The sequence below is a fragment of the Lissotriton helveticus genome, chromosome 3_2, assembly GCF_964261635.1.
Source record: "Lissotriton helveticus chromosome 3_2, aLisHel1.1, whole genome shotgun sequence".
In the NCBI taxonomy this organism is placed as follows: Eukaryota; Metazoa; Chordata; class Amphibia; order Caudata; family Salamandridae; genus Lissotriton; species Lissotriton helveticus.
In genome coordinates this window covers 394,146,196-394,164,019 of record NC_136062.1, presented here as the reverse complement: position 1 = coordinate 394,164,019, position 17,824 = coordinate 394,146,196, and the positions used below count along the sequence as shown (strand labels likewise).

The following is a 17,824-nucleotide window of genomic DNA, read 5'->3' as shown; positions in this document are numbered from 1 at the left end:
ACCAAACCCAGACCCGACATCGTAGATGAGCCACTGACCGACCCAGACGAAGTTTTCTTTGTCGATGGCTCATGTGTAAGAGACGAAGTTGGGCAGTTGAGAGCAGCTTATGCTGTTTGTACAATTGAAGGAGTTGTGGAAGCAGGGTGCCTGGAAGGAGTACACTCCGCTCAGGTAGCCGAGATTATTGCCCTAACACGTGCTTGCTTAGCAGGCAATCAAATTCGAGTCACCATCTACACCGACAGCCAATACGGGTTTGGGGTAGTTCATGATTACGGGCAGTTATGGTCTCAAAGAGGGTTCATGACTTCTTCAGGCTCTCCCATTCGCAATGGAGAGTTTGTGCGCTTGTTGTTAGAAGCATTGCAATGTCCAGCAAGTATCGCAGTTGTAAAGTGCATCGCACATACCAAAAATGAGGACTTTGTTTCGAAAGGCAATAGATATGCTGATGAAGTTGCGCGGTATTGCGCAGAACAAGGTTACTCTTTCACAGAGGTGGATGTGGGTGGAATAAATGTAAGAACTGAATTAGCCATGATACTGGAAACTGTTGATACTTGGGATGAATTGTCAACCATGCAAGAAAATGCTCCTGATTCAGAAAAGGAAACATGGGTAAAGGCAGGATGTGTAATGGGTGAGACTCATTTTTGGGTCTCAGCAGACGGCAGAGCAGTGTTGCCCAATGAGATGGTGAGTCCAATGGCTAGACTCATACATGGTCCCGTACACTTAGGGAGAGATGCTATGCTGAGAGTGTTTAGACAGACTTGGTACAATCCTAAGTTTAGAATAGCAGCAGAAGCAGTGTGCCAGCGTTGTGTGACCTGCCAGCAGCTGAATGTAGGGAAAAGAACACCAGTTGCACTAAGTCACATAGGAAGGTCTGGAGGTCCATTCAACAGAATGCAGATAGATTTCATTGAAATGCCAAGATGCAACCGCCTCCGCTATGTTCTGGTGGTTGTTTGTGTGTTCTCCAGATGGGTTGAGGCATACCCTACACGTAGGTGCGACACCCTCACAGTGGCTAAGTTACTGCTTAGAGAACTTATCCCTCGGTTCGGGGTGCCGGCCTTTTTGGAATCAGATAGGGGAACACATTTTAACAGCGAGCTTGTGAAGATGATTTGTGTTGCACTGAATATAGACCAAAAGCTCCATTGCAGTTACCGACCAGAAGCCTCAGGAATTGTGGAACAAATTAATGGCACGATCAAGTCCAGAATAGCGAAAGTTTGCTCCTCAACGACCCTGAATTGGCCTGACGCCCTGCCATTGGTACTCATGAGCCTTCGTAGTACCCCAGACAGAAGAACAGGGTTGTCACCACATGAGGTGTTAATGGGGAGAGCAATGAGACTGCCATCTATTCCAGCTACTGCACTGTTAAATATCACAGATGATATGATCCTGGACTATTGTAAGGGGCTGTCTGACGCCATGCGTTCTGTGTCCCTTCAGGTGCAGGCTGCAGAGGTTCCAGCGTGCCAGGGCCCTTGCCATGACCTGTATCCTGGGGACTGGGTCCTGGTGAAGAAACATGTGAGAAGAAGCTGCTTGGATATTCGTTGGCGTGGGCCCTACCAGGTCATCCTGATCACAAGTACAGCTGTAAAGGTGGGAGGCCTGCCCAACTGGATACACGCGTCGCATACGAAAAGGGTTCCAGCACCTCTGGAAACAGCTCCTCTCTCGGATGGACGTCCAGCTGAGGACCAAGAAGCCATAGAGGGGGCTAGCCAAGCTGTAGAGGTGCCAGTGGAAGCAGGGAACGAGTCTGACCAAGCTGAGGACGGTCAGTACAACAGCGAAACAGAAGACGCTACAGAAGGAGAAGACAGCTGGGAGTACGAGTCCGACCCGGACAGGTCTGAAAGAGAGCGAGAACAGACCAGAAGGAGAAGGAGTAGAAGGGCACGTGGAGAAGCAAATTGGCCGCAAAGAAGAAGTTCTAGCCTGAGGTCAACTCCAGAAGCAACCCTTCCTCCGATATCAGAAGACTCAGACCCAGAAGAAGGTGCTCAGGGCGCTGAGGCACCGGACCGAAGAAGGTCAAGAAGAGTGCGTGTGCCTAACAGAAGATACTCCACACCTGAGTGGACATATCTGGCGACAAATGTCTGTGAAACCGGAGACAGGGAGGATCCGAGCGGTGGTGGTGTCCAGTTCTGAGCCCATTATCACCGTGGAAATACAACTGTTGGTACCCGGTGTCGAACAAGAAGGGTCACTAACATTCGTGCTCCCCAGACCTCCCCGCCTCAGCAAGTTAAAACACATGTTTCTTACAGAATTGAAATTCCCCGACTTTGGTACCACGATAACAGCACATGAAGAGCATACTCTTCGCATGGAAATATTGAACTATGCTATTGAAGCTGCAACCACAAATCTAATAGTCGATTGTTAAAGGACTTTGTAAATAAAGCAAGCAGAAGAAAAGAAGATTACCTAGCGCCCAGGAAGCAGAGAATTTTAGGGAACCCCTTGAGTGGATGGAGAAGGGCTAGGGTTGTCTTTTTGAACTGTGAAAGGACTTTTTGCGAAAAAGGCTGTCAGCCTCCAGCTGTGTGGATTCTAAAGACAAAAAAGGATTGAAAGAGACTGTAAAGGAACGAGAGGAAAAGAACTTTTTTTGCAAAAAGAAAGGGAAAAGCTAGATTGTCTGACGAAATGGAGGCCGGCACCCCGAACCGCAGAGCTAAATGTATAATAGGTACACTAATAGTAGGAGTGATAATATTAATAGCTTTAGTGGTAACAATTTCTTATGTAAAGGGACATGAGGAAGAGGTAAAGGTAACTGATGCGAATTCTGTAGTAACACTTACACCCACTGTTGCAGGTGAGAAAAGGGAAAACACTCAAGAGAAAGCGTTATTGGCTGCAGAAGCCCGCAGGTTACATGTAGACGAGTCCCAAGGAGACTTTAGGTCAAATGCTTATGCTAAACTTTTGTATGAATACGTGGATGCCATGGAGGTTAAGGATTGCTACGTCTGCATGCAGTTGCCTGCGTCTGTAGATGAAGGAATTCGATATCATCACCTCCCTCTGACATATGGCATTACATGTAGCTTATTGCTTAGTATATTTTATGAGAGAGATAGTTTTGAATACTATTTCTCCAATTATGATTCTGTGTTGCCAGAAGTCCCGAATTATAAGCAGATGAATAAATGGGATTACTGGAAGAGTGAAGACAGATTGGCCAAGTTCTTCATTCCTTGGATTACCTTAGATACTTCACATGCCCGTAGAAATAATCTGACATGCAAGGTGTCAGAAGTCGAGAAAAAGTTCATAGGGCAGGTGGATGATCGTTACAGGAGACAAAAGATTTTGAAAAAATCAGGACAAGGGAAATTAGATTGGACCGAGGAAGAGAAGTCACACAAGAGAAAGGGTAGTAGTGGTCCAATAGCTTTAGATAAAGCGCAGAAAGGAAAGTTATGTCTTCACCGAGCCAAAACGTATTATGAAAATGTATACGTGGGTGAAGTTGACTGTGAACATGCTTTTAATTTAGAGTACTACACTAAGGATTTCCTGAAGGGAATGCAAGTAATTCCAAATGTGTATTTTGTATGTGGAAGAAATGCTTACGTGAGACTACCTGACAACTGGTATGGATCATGTTACTTGGCAATTGTCTTCCCCAAAATATATCATGCACAAGACTTATTGATCATTGAGGGCCAGACATCATCGAGGGGAAGGAGGGATTTAGGCGATGCAGAAATGGTTGGAGATGTCTTTGGAGCTATGTTCCCTCTTTTGGGAATAATCCTTAATGATGTTAAAATTAGACGACTGGCAACAGTTGTCGACAGGTTGTCTGCCAGCACTGCTCAGTCCTTAATGCTGGTAGAAGGAGAGATGCAATCGATAAGGGCTATGGTTCTTCAAAATCGGCTTGCATTGGATGTCTTATTAGCAAAAGAGGGCGGAGTCTGTAAGGCTTTGAAGGTTCAGGAATGTTGCACTTACATTCCAGACCTTTCAAAACCCCTTGAGAAAGTTATTAAGAACATAACTAATATACACAAAGAGATCGAAGACTTGAGTAGAGAAAATGTCTGGGAAAAGGTGGGCCACGGAATGAGTACAGTGGGAGGGTGGTTTTCCACCTTAGGCAAAAGCTTTATTTGGTATATCCTAAAGCCTATCATCATAATATTGATCTGTGGGATAGTATTGTGGGGATTGGTGAGGGTATTCAAATGGTACAGAGCAAGAAGGTCAGAAAGGGCCCAAAGAGAACAGTTGCAGAGATTGGCTGCCATACAAGATAATCAGTACAGGAGCCTGAGAGCTCTGGAAGCGCAGAGAATGCCAGCAATAACTGCAGTTTAAATGTTAGTGATGACCCCGAGAGGTCATCAAAGGGGGGAACTGAGAGAGCGCAAACTGATATAAATATATGAGTACATCACATTTACCTATAGAGAGCATAATTCATGAAGAGAAATGCCATGAGTGCTAATAGTATTTGAAATTATATTCTAAATGTATAGCTAATATAGAGATTTAAGTAGAAGTGGAATTAATACAGAAATGTGTGACATTATATGATTTTATTAGACGTGATTATTTTGAATCTATGTCGTGTAGCTGTTAACATATAAGATGGTCTGTGGTAAAACGCAGAACGTGGTAGGCCTCAGGGCCAGAGCTGGAGCTAAAAGGGAAGGTGTTTCTTTTCACGACACAGATTGTTTAACGTTTTTGGTCATTGCATTAATGGGCCATGATTTAGAGTAATGTTTTCTAAATAATAGAATAAGAGTTTTAACATGCTTTAATTAAATGAAGAAATTGAATGCTATAATCATAATGTGAAATATTGTAGGCCTGAAATGTTTTAGCATTGATTTACACGTACATGTCTGGGCTGAGAAATGTTGCAAGCCTTTTTAGAAGTCTATGAGAGTTGGGTTCTTGGCGGCAGATATCTGTCTGCAACAGGAAAGGGGGGATCCAATTATAAGTGAATGAATAGAGGCCTGTTCAGTAGACGGCCCAGACATGGAGGAGGGTTCTGGAATGTTTAAGGGGTATCAGCGGGCCGGAGAAGAGACTGAGAAGCAAGGTCAACTCTAACGTCTGAGGCCCAATACAAAGCATCATGGAAAAAGCCTGAAGTTGCACCACGTGAGAGGCGTTTCGCAAGGGGCGTCTCAAATGTTGTTGACTGTTTTGTATTAGGGACAGCACCCCTGGGTGGAGTTAGAGCAGAGACCTGAGGACCCTTTAGAGAGAGGATGGGTAGGCAGTGAGGGGTCATGACTGGAGAACTTTAGGTTTTCACCAAGAGACTTAGAGTGGGTGACTTCCCTTGGGGGTCATTCATTGCTGACACCTTTGTTAGGTTGGGATTTGGTTAAGTAGGGATACCATCTAGAACAGGGTAGGGACGCCTAACCTGTGTTTGTTTTCCTCCAACCTAAATGAAGGAGAGATATGCGTCTATGCTGATAGCTTTGCTATTTTTAGAACTTGTGTTAGTGATTTCTGTTGCTCGTCTGAGGGCTTTTCGAGAGCACATGTATGTAATTGGACCTGTGTATCTCGTGAATCTCATTCTGAGATGCTTGTATTTGCAGCTCATTATATCTTTACAATAAACTTTTGAAACCTAGAAGTTGTCCGTGATCTTTGAGAGTAGAGTCCTTTCTTGGGTGAACTAATTTGCAGATAGGTGTACTGTTTCCTTCCAAGACAGGCAATAAAGGTTCAGTCGACCAGAACGAGGTTTGGATCAATAGATATAAGGTATCGATCAAAATCTCGCCCTTTCACTTGTTTTATGGAAAATGCAGGTGCTCCTACACATTGGACATAGCTTTTAGTCACTATTAGGGCATCTCTTTGAAATATAAAGTGTGCCACATTTTGCACAGACGTTAATAATGTTCTTGCTACCTTCCTAATACAGATAATGATTTATGTGGAAAGTGACAATATTGTTGAAGGAGTCAATCATTACATTAATCCTTAAACAGAAAAGAGACCCAACTAAGACAGTCATTGAAAGCCTAGGCGACAGACCACCAATTTTCCAGGTATGTGGAACTCCATCGCCCTGGCAATGAACTGTTTGCTGTTTTTAGAGTTCCTCACCTGGGAGGCAGAAATCTCTGTGCTATGATGGGACTTACAACTTTAGTAGTACCCTCTCACAGCACTGCATGATTCCTTCTCTGTAAACTTTTTTGTCTATAGCAACAATTTTCCAGACAGACATGTAGGGAGTTCTCTCCATGTGTTACGGGATATTTATATGTTTTATCTGCTTTTGCCTGCCATGCCTCGCAAGATGGACAGAGACAGATACAAATCACTGACAATTACCAAGCCAAGAATAGAAAGGGACACATTTCACTATGTCCTAGGTGCTCAGTGTCAGGTAGACAGTTGAGTAAGGAGTTAAAATCAGAGGAACAGGCTTGTCCAATGGTAAGCCAGTTCTTTTCCCATCTAAAAATCAAATGGGGGAATCTATAGGCTTGGCAGTGAGAGAGAACTGCTGCTTTACAGCAGACCTCCTCCTGCTCCAAAAACTAAAAGATACCCTAAGTGTGCTTCAATTAAACCTACTGCACTTAGGAATTTAGATGCACAATTGGAATCATAATGTACGGATATGCTCTTCACCCATGAAAAGACAAGGAAATCTCTTCAACAGATTACTCTTTCCTCTTTGCAGTGAGCCTCGGTACAATTTGTATAAGGAAATAATGAAATAACCAGCATCGCTTTTGGCAGGGAACAAAATAAACTGTTGCCGTTGTGTTATTGACAGACTTGTTATACTCTCTTCTCGTTTCATTGAAGAAGTTAGTTTTAGGTTGTAAGATAGACCTTCCAAAACATACAGCCAAAATTCAAAAGAGAGCCTGGGATAGTCTCCAAATAGAGATAATCAGCAAATTGTGTTTCTTTTTCAACTGCACAAATGGAGCACCATCTACGTGTCAGGATCTAGGACCTTATAAGTGGTCAAAATATGTATCTTGTAGGGTTAACTTTCTTATTTAAATCAAGCCTGGGCAGTGAACTCTGCTTCACTTGCGGAGTTTGCAGAATTTTCCGCACGCTGCATTACGCGGAGCTCCGAAAAATGGCGCTACATTGAGCTGAGTTTTTTTCCTCGCTCGCGTTTGTCAACGTCAAGTTGGAGAGTGCGAGCGAGGAAAATCCTCCTCACAGCGAGATGTTTCCTCGTTCACGATCATCAACATCAAGTTGGCGAGCATGTGTGTGGAAAATGTACCTCCCCGCAAGATTTCTCAAGGTGAGCCGTCAGATTTCTCACTGCGAGTGGTCGTGTATGCTCGCAACCGCTCGTGTTGAGAAATCGTCCGTTCCTTTTGAGAAAACGTCCACTTGAGTAAAAATTTACTCAAGCAGCAGAAAGGAAGCGGTGCCTGCTGGCCCTGTGCATGGTGCCGTGCGCGATCTTGGCACAGTGTGGACAAGCAGCTGGCACTAAAAATCACTGTGAATGGCATTTATGTAACGCACTCTGCTGCTCGCGGAACTCCGCGTAGTGAGGCAGAGGTTTCTTTGAACTCCGCTCAGGCATAATTTAAACTGAAATGCCTGTTAAAGTCCTAAAATTGTATTTTAACAATCTTTAAGCAGAATTTATAAAGTCTATTTCTAAGTATAAAAAGGCTTGTATGTTCTCAACCTCTCCATCATGTTACATGATACCCTAACTAAGGGTTATATTTGAGTTTGTGCAGCGCTATTCAGAAAAGAAATCAGTAAACATGGATGAGCCAGTTGTTGACCATGTTTTGGGAAGCAAGATCTTTTCTCCCAAAGAAATAGAGTCACACTAATGTGCTTGTGATTATGTTCACTGGAAAGTTCATAGAAACGTGGAATGAGGTGGTCATTAAAATTAAAATAGCCCCATTCCCTATCCCCCAAAGATGAAAACACTTTTTCCTCTTAATTTTCCTCAGTTATTTTTAAAGTGTGGGAAAATTGTGGCTCATGATTCTCCAAGATGTGTTTTCCACATATTTCACAGTAGCCTAAACCAGGAGAAAGTGTGGTACGACTTGAACCAGATCGCTGGTTGAACAAACGGTAACTCTGCAGATCGGTGGTTCTTCACCCACAAACTTCACCGATAGAAAGCTTGTGAAGTCTCCAGATGGAATATTATCAGAATAACATAAATTACTTGGGGAATAAGGACCAAATTATCAACTGCCTGCTTAAGTCCTCATTCCCTAGATGTCCATCAGTGTCCTAGTTGTAATTCCCAGTTACCAGTGCCTTGGTATCAGTGCATTTGAGAGCTGGGGTTACTGTGAGAGATCACAGGGAACTCCTAGTGAGGCGTAGAGTAGAGCCGTTCAGCATGGTGGGAAGAGAGAATGGAGAGTCCAGCACCAGTGATACCCAAATTACACATTCTATATCTACCAAGAAGTCAACACAATTCTAAAAGAGTTCATAAAGATTGAGCAGGGCGTGGATCAAGGGTAAGTGGTGCAGTCTGCTGTAGTTACACGCAAAGGTGGGAGCAGAGACTCTGGGTTGTGTTTGGGAAGGTTCTATGGAAGGACATGGTGGGAGGTTGTTGGTACTAGGGAGGTGTCCAAAGATATGTCTTGCAAGGCTTTCAGGGAAGGGCAAAAGGAACTTGACCATGTGAGAGGAATCTAGATGGTGTGCTAGATGTCGGGCTGTGTGAGGTACAATACACATTCTGAATAACAATAATAATAATCCACATTTAGTAAAGCGCGAACCATCAGCCGTTAGGGTCTCTAGGCGCTGGGGGCCGTCGGGGAGATTAAGCAAGCTATTGCCCAGAATCACATGGTGCTGGGCTAATCTGCCGCCAGCCCCGGGCATCAAACAATGATCCCCAGATTCGGGAGTCAGTCACCCTACCCGTGGCACCACACCCCTCCTCCTGAAGAGCAGTGCCTGTTCCTACTATGGACAGGTGCTATGCACTGCTTTGATGGACTAGTATTATTCACTCACAGAACTCAGTGTGCTATGTTCATGTCCACAATGCTGAAGAGATTGAGGTGACAGAGCAAATAGTACCCATTTGTGGTAAGGTACAACCCAACCGCAAGTGTATCTGAGGGAGGTACTGAGCGTTATAAATGGGCTGTTGGAATCTCCAATCATGCAAGAGGCATATATTTTTGCTATGATTTAGACACCTTAGTATTCATAAGGTGACCAGTCAAGGTAGACACAATACTGAAACGTATTATATTTAACCCTGGGCGAAGCACTACGCTACGCTCGCGTAGTTTGCGAATTTTGCGCAACTTCGCACTACGCGAGCTGCACGTAGCACAGTGCGAACATCCGTATCGCAGCGTAGCGTAGTGCAGTGGTCATTTTTTGCTTGTTCGCGGTCCTCAACGTCATGTTCACGACCGCGAGCAAGCAAAATGACATCCCGGCAAGACTCTCAATGCGGGTAGGTCAGGTTTCTCATTGCGTGGTCGTGCATGCTCGCGACCGCTCGCGATGAGAAACTACCAGTTTGCGTTGAGAAAGCTGCCGCTCGAGTAAAAATCTACTTGAGCGGTAGAAAACTACAGCTCGCACTGTGCAAGATGCCGTTTTCAATGATTGCACAGTGCCGGATGCTTGTTCGCACTGTGCAATTATTGAAAATGCATCTTGCACAGTGCGAACATGCTACTATGCAGCTCGCGTAGTGCTACGTGAAGTTTGCGTAGTGCGAAGTGCACTTCGCGTAGCTTCGCGTAGCGCTACTTCGCGAACTACGCCCACCCTTAAGGAAAATATCAATATAGCACTAGACTGGAAGCTCCAGGTGTGCCGACTGACATATCCTGGAGTCGCCGACACGGACCCTGGCTGGTCATGGGGAAACAGCCTTTTTAGTGAAAAATACATCCAACTTATTCAGTACTCTTTGGCAAATTCTCTTAAATTGTATTGGAAAAACTGAAAACATGTCGGCTTAGCAGCTGGAACGCAGGTTCCAGGTGCCTTGAAATATCTCTACAATGGGTGAATATCCTGTGCAATGCCCGTGCTACTGAGATGCGCTACTTTGCAGGAAGATGTGCACATCTAATCAGGAAAAATGCCATCAATCGCAGCGCAAGGCGGTGTGAGAAAAGGGGGTCTCTAGTTGGCAAGGGCTAGCACCTTTGTCCAAGTAGGGACCATTCTTCCTAGTCAGGATAAGGGAGTTACACTCCTAAAATTACCCCTGCTCACCCCCTTGGCACCTGGCACGAGCAGTCAGGATTATCTTAGAGACAGTGTGTAAGGCATTTCCACATAACCAATATTAATATAGTGTAAGTACTACAAAAGGACGCCACACCAGTTTAGAAAAATAGCCAATATTTATATATACAAGACCACAAACGATAAGAATCCACAATACAGTACTTAAAAATCTACAGTTATCAAAATACGCTTTAAACACAGTTCATTGATGTCAATAGGTGCTATCACTGCGTGGTGAGCAAACAAATCCAAACAGTTCAGACTGGTCACGGCATCGCAGCCCACCTACGGTGTCACGACGACCCGCAAACAGTACCTGTTAGAGATGCAGGACGACGAGGCCCTTCAAGTCACCTGCGTCGAGCTTCTTTCTGGTGGGATCATGAGCGCTAGTGTCGGCAGGCGTCGCGTGCTGCAGTGCGAAGTGCAGTGGTGTGGCGTGCGATGACCTCAGGTCGCGGTGTGAGCAGCAGCTCGGTGGTGGCATCAGAAGGCGGCGTCAGTGACAACAGGGTCACGGTGCGAGGTGAAGGCAGTGCTCGTCACGGTACTGGTAGGTCACGTTGCAAGCAGAATCATTGTTGTTGCTGAAGGGCTGTAGTCTGCTGACGAACGGGAGTCGGTGGTGCTGGCATCGGTAGGCCAAGGCTGCAGTGCGCGATGAAGGCGGTGCGTCATGTAACTTTACGAGCGGTGCCCTCGTATCATGGTGCAAGCAACAGCGTCAATTTCGGTGTGGAGCGCAGGCATCAGGAAGGCCAAGGCGTCGTCCTGAAGCGGGGAGGTGCGGAGTGCGGTGCCCACAGAAATCTGCGAGCACCGACTCGGTGGAGGCATCAGCAGGCATTGTCGGTGAGACCAGGGTCATGGTGCAGCGTTTCAGCGGTGCTCTCTGCGGTGCCCAGGCTGCGGCATGAAGCTAGCCGGTGCAGAGTGCGGTGCCCACAGATTTCTGTGCGAGCAGCGACTCGGTGGCGGCGTCAGCAGACTTCGTCGATGAGACACAGGTCGTGGTGCGGCATTGTGGCGGTGCCCTCTGCGGTGCCTTCAGGACACAAAATCGGCAGCAGCGTCGCTTTTCTTCTGTCGCAGCAGAAAACACACAGTCCCTAGTGCTGAGGGCAGAAGTGCTTGACGTCTCTGCTGTTCCTGAAACTTCTTGAACAGGGGGCAAGCTCTACCTCAAGCCCTTGGAGATACTCACAAAAGTAGATTGCAGAAAGTGCAGTCCAGTCCTTTCACTGCCCAAGTGTTGGAAAGTGGGTTATTGGTAGGGGTAAAAATAGATCTGCCACTGGCAATAAGGCGACTAACACATGCATGTGAAGCATTTCAAAACAACATTTCCGTAAAATATTAAGACACAACACATAATAAAACTACAACACCAATTTATAAAAATAGGAAATATTTGTATCTTGCAAATGACAAACATCCAATGTAGGGAACTGGAGATATGAATTTTCAAAGATTTTATAAAATATAGCACTTAGAAGATTATAACACAATATTGTGATACCTGCTCGCGATAGACTGGGGCAAAGTCAAAGTTTCAGGCCGGGCGCGATGGAGCCCTGAGCGGCTACAGCTCGCGGCAGGACCTGGTCTCAATTTCTACCTTCACACTTAGCTCAGACTCTGGGTCAAAAGTGTAAAAGTGTAGGTGACACCCAGGCAACCCCTCTGCCATTGAAGAGCATGGTTTACGCCTCCACCCCCTGGCCTGGCATTCCTATGGAACAGCACTCTGCCCGCCCAGCAGAGATGGTTAACCCCAGAGGCTCTTTATCACCTCTTCAAGGCAGCCTGCTAAATCCACTTTACTCTGACCAATCAGGGCAGACCACTGGAAGATTATAAAAACATATTTTATTAGTACTTGCCTTATATCCACAGGTACCCCACCCCAGGTGCAACTAGGGGAGATGTTAGGGGTCCTGAATCTGTAGAAATATTGCAGATACCTCTTCCCCAGTGCTCCTAGCATCAAAGTCGAATTTGAGGTGCACTTGACCACAATGTGGGTAGTGAAATATGAAATGTAATTTTACCCAGGCATATAAAAACTAATTTTATAAGGGTGTACCATATACATCTGACCCCTGAGATATCTAGGGGAGACCATGGGGTCCCTAATATGCCAAAACATTGTATGCTATCCATTTTAAAGAGCCCCTACCACCAAAGTCGAGTTTGGGCACAATTTGCTTTTTAACCGCTCCCGCGCTACCGCGTTTTCCCGCTGTGCGCTGGAATTTAAAAAATGCGCTGTTTATGACAAAGCCAGCTCGTCATCCGCGTAGCGCAGGTAACGCCCATGACGAGCTGGCTTTGTCATTAGCGCGGAAGGGGTTAAAAGCAGTCCTGGCACCCAGGGCTGTTTTTAAACTGACATCAGGCTTCAGCAGTGCACACATGCAAGTGCAGAAAAAGCTGCTGGCCTCTAAACTGCCATGTCACAGGGTACTGGGGACTTCTAGGCAGTTTCAATCCTCTGCCCTATTATATACTAGGGGCGTATGGGATAGGTCATGCCAATTACAGGGGTACCATACCATAGTGTACCCTAGTGTATGTTAGCTGTTTTAACTGTATTCTAATGTGTTCCTTTCAGCTTGGCACTGGCCCTAGGCCTGGTTAGGCAGAGCCCAGGGTCAGTCAGAGTCAGTTACCACCAGTACTAATCAGCAAAAAGGTGGGGGATGCCCAGGGCACAGGATGACTTTGCAACACCAAGACAGAAGCAGCCACTGTAGGCCAACACAGCAAAGCACACAGAAAAGGGGTAGTGCCTCCTCACAGCTTCTCCAGCTCTTTTTCGTGGCAGTCTTCTTGATCCAAAAGAGTTCTGAAGTTCAGGGGTCTGGGCCCCAGTATTTGTATCTGAACATCCTTTGATCCTCTAGGTAGAGGGTGTCTCTGCCCAGCCAGAACCAGCTCTGCCTTCTCCGTTGTGATTTCCCATCAGGGGGTGGAGACGGCATTGTCAGAGGCAGACCAGGCCCTTTGTGGTGCAAGGAAATCTCCTCCCTCTTCCCCCGTCGCAGCCCAGGTCTATTCAGTCCTTTCCTGACTTACCTAGACTATCGGGAGTCACCCTTGCTTCCTAGCCATCTGTCAACCAAAGCCCAGACAGGCAATCCACATTTGGAGAAAGGCACACGGGATGACTGAGCAAGAAAAGACCTACTTCCTAAAAGGAGTATTTCAAACACAGAATGTAAAATTCACCGTTACTAAAAGATGCATTGTTAGATTCTGATTTCAGGCATACCATTTTTTTCCCTACCTAGTTCCCAGGGCCAGTTATGTTTATTGGATATTATAAACAAACTTCCCATTCTGTCCTATGGGGAACAAGTAGCCTTGCAAATTGTAATAGTGAAAAACGAAATGGGCTGTAATTCACTATCAGGACATGCCACACACACCAGGGCATGTCCTACCTTTCACATACACTGCACCCAGCCCACATGGCTACTCTGGGCCTACTTTAGGGGTGCCTGACATGTAAGAAGTGGGATGGTTAAGGACTGGCCAATGTAGGCACGGGCCAAGTCGACATGACAGTCATAAGCTGCGTGTAGATTCTGCAATGCCAGGTCTGAGGTACCTTTTCCGGGCTACTCATGTGGGTGGCACAATCCGTGCTGCAGGCCCACACGTAGCATTTGATTCCCAGGCCCTGGCACACTCAGTGCACTTTACTAGGGGCTGATAAGAAAACCAAACAGCCAATCATGGAAAAATAATTCATAACATTATTTACCACCGGAGCACTTGCACTTTACCACTGATCAGCAGTGCAAAAAGTGCCCAGAGACCCTACACCAGTAAAAACAGAGTCAAAACCGGGAGGGCAGAAAGGAAAAACTCTGGGGAAACACGCCAAAGGTTTCCAAGTCTAACATGCTGCCAATAGCAGAAGTGGCCAAACCCACTGCCACTTGTTGCACGTCTAAGCGCTGTCACCTTGACTGAACTGAATCTCAATGCAGATGGCAGGCACTCATTGTGGTAAACAGCTCAATGGATTTATGCAAATACATTTGCTTGCTAATTAGATTCACAGGCATCCCTTAGTCTAATTTGCTCAATTTCCGAAGAAACGCGGGTAATGTCCTCTGCTGGTTTGGAAATGAGTCCCCCATCCCTCCAGTGAGCAGGTTTCATGATGAGGTGCTTCTTTTTCAGCAGTTAACATTTTACAAATGAGTCTCTGGCAGTCAGCAGTGAGTTGTCATGCTTGACTAGATTCTAATCAGATCTGTACGCTACAAGCAGCCCTACCAATCGCTGCTCCTCCTGTCTGCCTTCCAGGGATAGCCCAGTGCAAGGCACAAGTCTTACAGCCGAGCTATTGTGTGAGGCAATGCTCTGTGTGGGCCACCATACCTGCAGCACTTCTGTCTCCATCCATACCCGCAGCAATCTGTCTCTATCCATACCCGCAGCACTTCTGTCTTCATTCATACCCGCTACCCACCACAAGGGCAGTCCAGCAAACCTGAACCATGGACAATCAGTCTATACACCTAACAATTGGTTCAAGAGAAGGATCATTAACAGTATATAATTAATCACAGCAAACTAAAATTTACACACCATACTGAATAGAAGAAAAAGAGAAATACGAAGAAGCCCTTCAATTTAAAAAGTTATATATTTTGGTTATCAAAAATGATTATTTATTACATAAAATAGCAACATCAAAAACAGATACGCTCAAGGAAAAGTGCTGGTATACAAAACAACATGTTACAAACCAGACAGGTGGCAAACAAAAAAAGATTACATGTTACAATAAAGGAACAACATAAACAGTAATAATGTGTCCTTATATAAATTAGGCCACGAAAGCGTCGACGACGTTTCGACCCCTTTATCACTGTACGGTCATCTTCAGGACTCAAAGATTTCTTGAGCGTTACAATTCTGTATAGAAACAATCAATCTGGCCAATCTTCTATTGGCAGTCCTCCACAGAAATTCATAAAGGAAAAGTCATCACTGTCACTTCTTGAGATCACACTGTCTGTGGAACTTGAAATGTTGTGGTACCACACTTACCTGATAGTTACCTAGCTTCCCAGTGCGCGTATTTCCCTAGGATTCAAGTACTATAAAACAAAAAACTAACAGACAACTGGCAAACGACACCCTGCTGTCCAAGTTGCGAGTGGTCCAGATCACTGCCAGTTGGCTAACTTACAATCTCTCTTCTCGCTCCTGTCCTCTCCTATTCTGCAGAAGTTTCACTGGCTGCCAATTAGAAACCGCGTCCTCTTACAACTCTGTTGCCTGATGCATAAGGCACTTCACAGATCCCACCCTGCACACCTGTATACTCGATTAAAACACTTTCTGCCCTCTAGATGCCTAATGCTCTCGGAATAGTTGCTTCCGGCTATCCCTCTTATACAGACCTTAAAACAGGGGGCAGAACATTTTCCTACACCACCTCTATCACTGGAACAAGCCAATGATAGTCTCTGATCTCCCTCAGACTTTACTATCTTCAAGAAGGGGCTGAAGACTTGGTTATTTTAGAAATTGTCCCCCACCCCCTTTAAGCAATGCAGCGCTGAGAGCCTCTGGGAGTGATTGGTACGCTATATTAAGTGCTTTTATCATATCATATCATTATCATATCATATCACAAGGTCCTTATTTTTCTTGTGCTACACAATGTTTTGTGCAATGAACAACTCCGCAAACTTTAATCTACTAGACAAAAAGTCTGCATACGTTGGATTACAGTGGAAAATTATGCTTTTCATAAAAATTTAGATCCCATAAAACCTTAGCTCAAAAAAAGTACCACAGGCAAAGCTAAGTTGGAAAATTTTCAAAGGCCCAAAAATATGGGAATTTCACTAAATGCATGCAGTTGATATTATCAACTTTCAACTTTTCTGCAAACGTTTGCCTGCGGTAAACCCTACACATTATTGCCCATCATTCTTCCTTTCCATCCTTTTAAATTCCATTGAACTGACGACTTGAATATCTGTGCAGAGTCACATTATCAGAACAAACTACATCCTGCAGGTTTTCTAGCCTCATTCAACAGTCTCTTTTATAAACGCATTCAACAAGTGCCTAGTGGATTTAAATATTCATTTAAATGTTAGTTTTGTGGATGATAGCTAGTCTCTTTTCTGTTACTTCAGACAACTAAAGATAATTTTAAAAAAAGCCAAGTTTTAATGGGCTCGTCGGTCAGACAGAACCTTCCTAGAACCTTCAGAGGCAACTACTCTACTGCAGAACCTCAACCGAGGTGGACGAACTCTGTTCCAGCTGTTTTCTGCATTACATCTGTATGGTTTGGCCTTAAAATTTGAGTTCAGGGCATGCCATAACCCAAGACCCTGGTCTCCCAGGGACCAACCGCTGTCTTTGTGCTGTTTAGAGGATCATTAGGGGGTGAGGTGCAACCGATGAGTTAAGGTTTCTAGTTGGTGAGTAGTGAGGGACAAATAGGTTCAGATTTTCCCTCAGTACACATGATGAAGAGTGCAGAGGACCGGCAGTCAGTGAAGTCCTTTCAGTGATGATTTGTTCTGGTTAAGTTTTTATTCCATTGCATTCTTTTTCATTCAAATAGTCACCTAAATAATATCCATAAAATGCAGTGTTGATGGGATTACATTTCATTTTGAATAAGCAACATTTATATTAAATGATTGAATGACATACCACTGAATATATCTCTGGCTGGTTCAGATCATGATGAGGAGGGAGAGGGGGTTTATCACTCAGATGTGCACTGGATGCCAAGCAGATGACCCCGGTGTTGCCAAGGCTAAGCATTCAGCAGCATGAAGTCATCCAGTCTTGGGTAATGGAAAGGCTGTTGGTCTTCCAGTCCTAAAGTGAGGTCTTCCAGTCTTAAAGTGAGTCTCTGAAGAAACGAAAGGAGAAGAAGATGTGAGTGCCACGGTCGAAGAGGAATTAGAAATACCAAAACTAAGAAATAGCATTACAGAGAGCTGTCATTTAGAGACAGAAGAGGAGATACCAGTGTTGGACTTGGCCCTTTCTGCATGGTCATCCCCAAACTATTTGCCTTCAAAACTATTTTTGCTGTATTGTTTTTTATAGCCCTTTAGACTCTGTGCACTTCACCACTGTTAACGAGTGCTAAAGTGCTTGTGCTCTCTCCTTAAAACATGGTAGAATTGGCCTACACCCAATTGGCATATTTAATTTACTTATCAGTCCCTAGTAAATTGCTACTACATGTACTTAGGGAATGCTATTAGTGGGCCTGTAGCACTGATTGAGCCACCAACTTAAGCAGCCCTTTAAAGATGGCTTACACCAGCCATTACAGCCTGTGTGCAGTTTTATATGTGGCAGAATAAACCCTTTGTCAGGCCAACATCTACCTTTTATTAATATAAGTCACCCCTATGGTAAGCCAAGGATACCCGAGAGGGCACGGTACATCGTATTTAAAAAGTTGGACTTTGAGTTTTACATGTCCTGGTAGCGAAAAACACTTGCATTTGTTTTTCACTACTACAAGGACTACGAGTTCCCTTATTGC

The 17,824-nt window shown here is 44.9% G+C and overlaps 1 protein-coding gene across 1 annotated transcript in view; it reads right to left on the bottom strand.

Moving 5' to 3' along the window:
• The window catches only part of SHANK2 (SH3 and multiple ankyrin repeat domains 2), a 3,078,421-nt gene that overhangs the window by 2,263,195 nt on the left and 797,402 nt on the right, over positions 1–17,824 (bottom strand). The window contains exon 4 of the mRNA XM_078684305.1: positions 16,972–17,176. The gene's annotated coding sequence lies outside the window, so the exon portion shown is untranslated. The remainder of the gene's footprint in view (positions 1–16,971; positions 17,177–17,824) is intronic.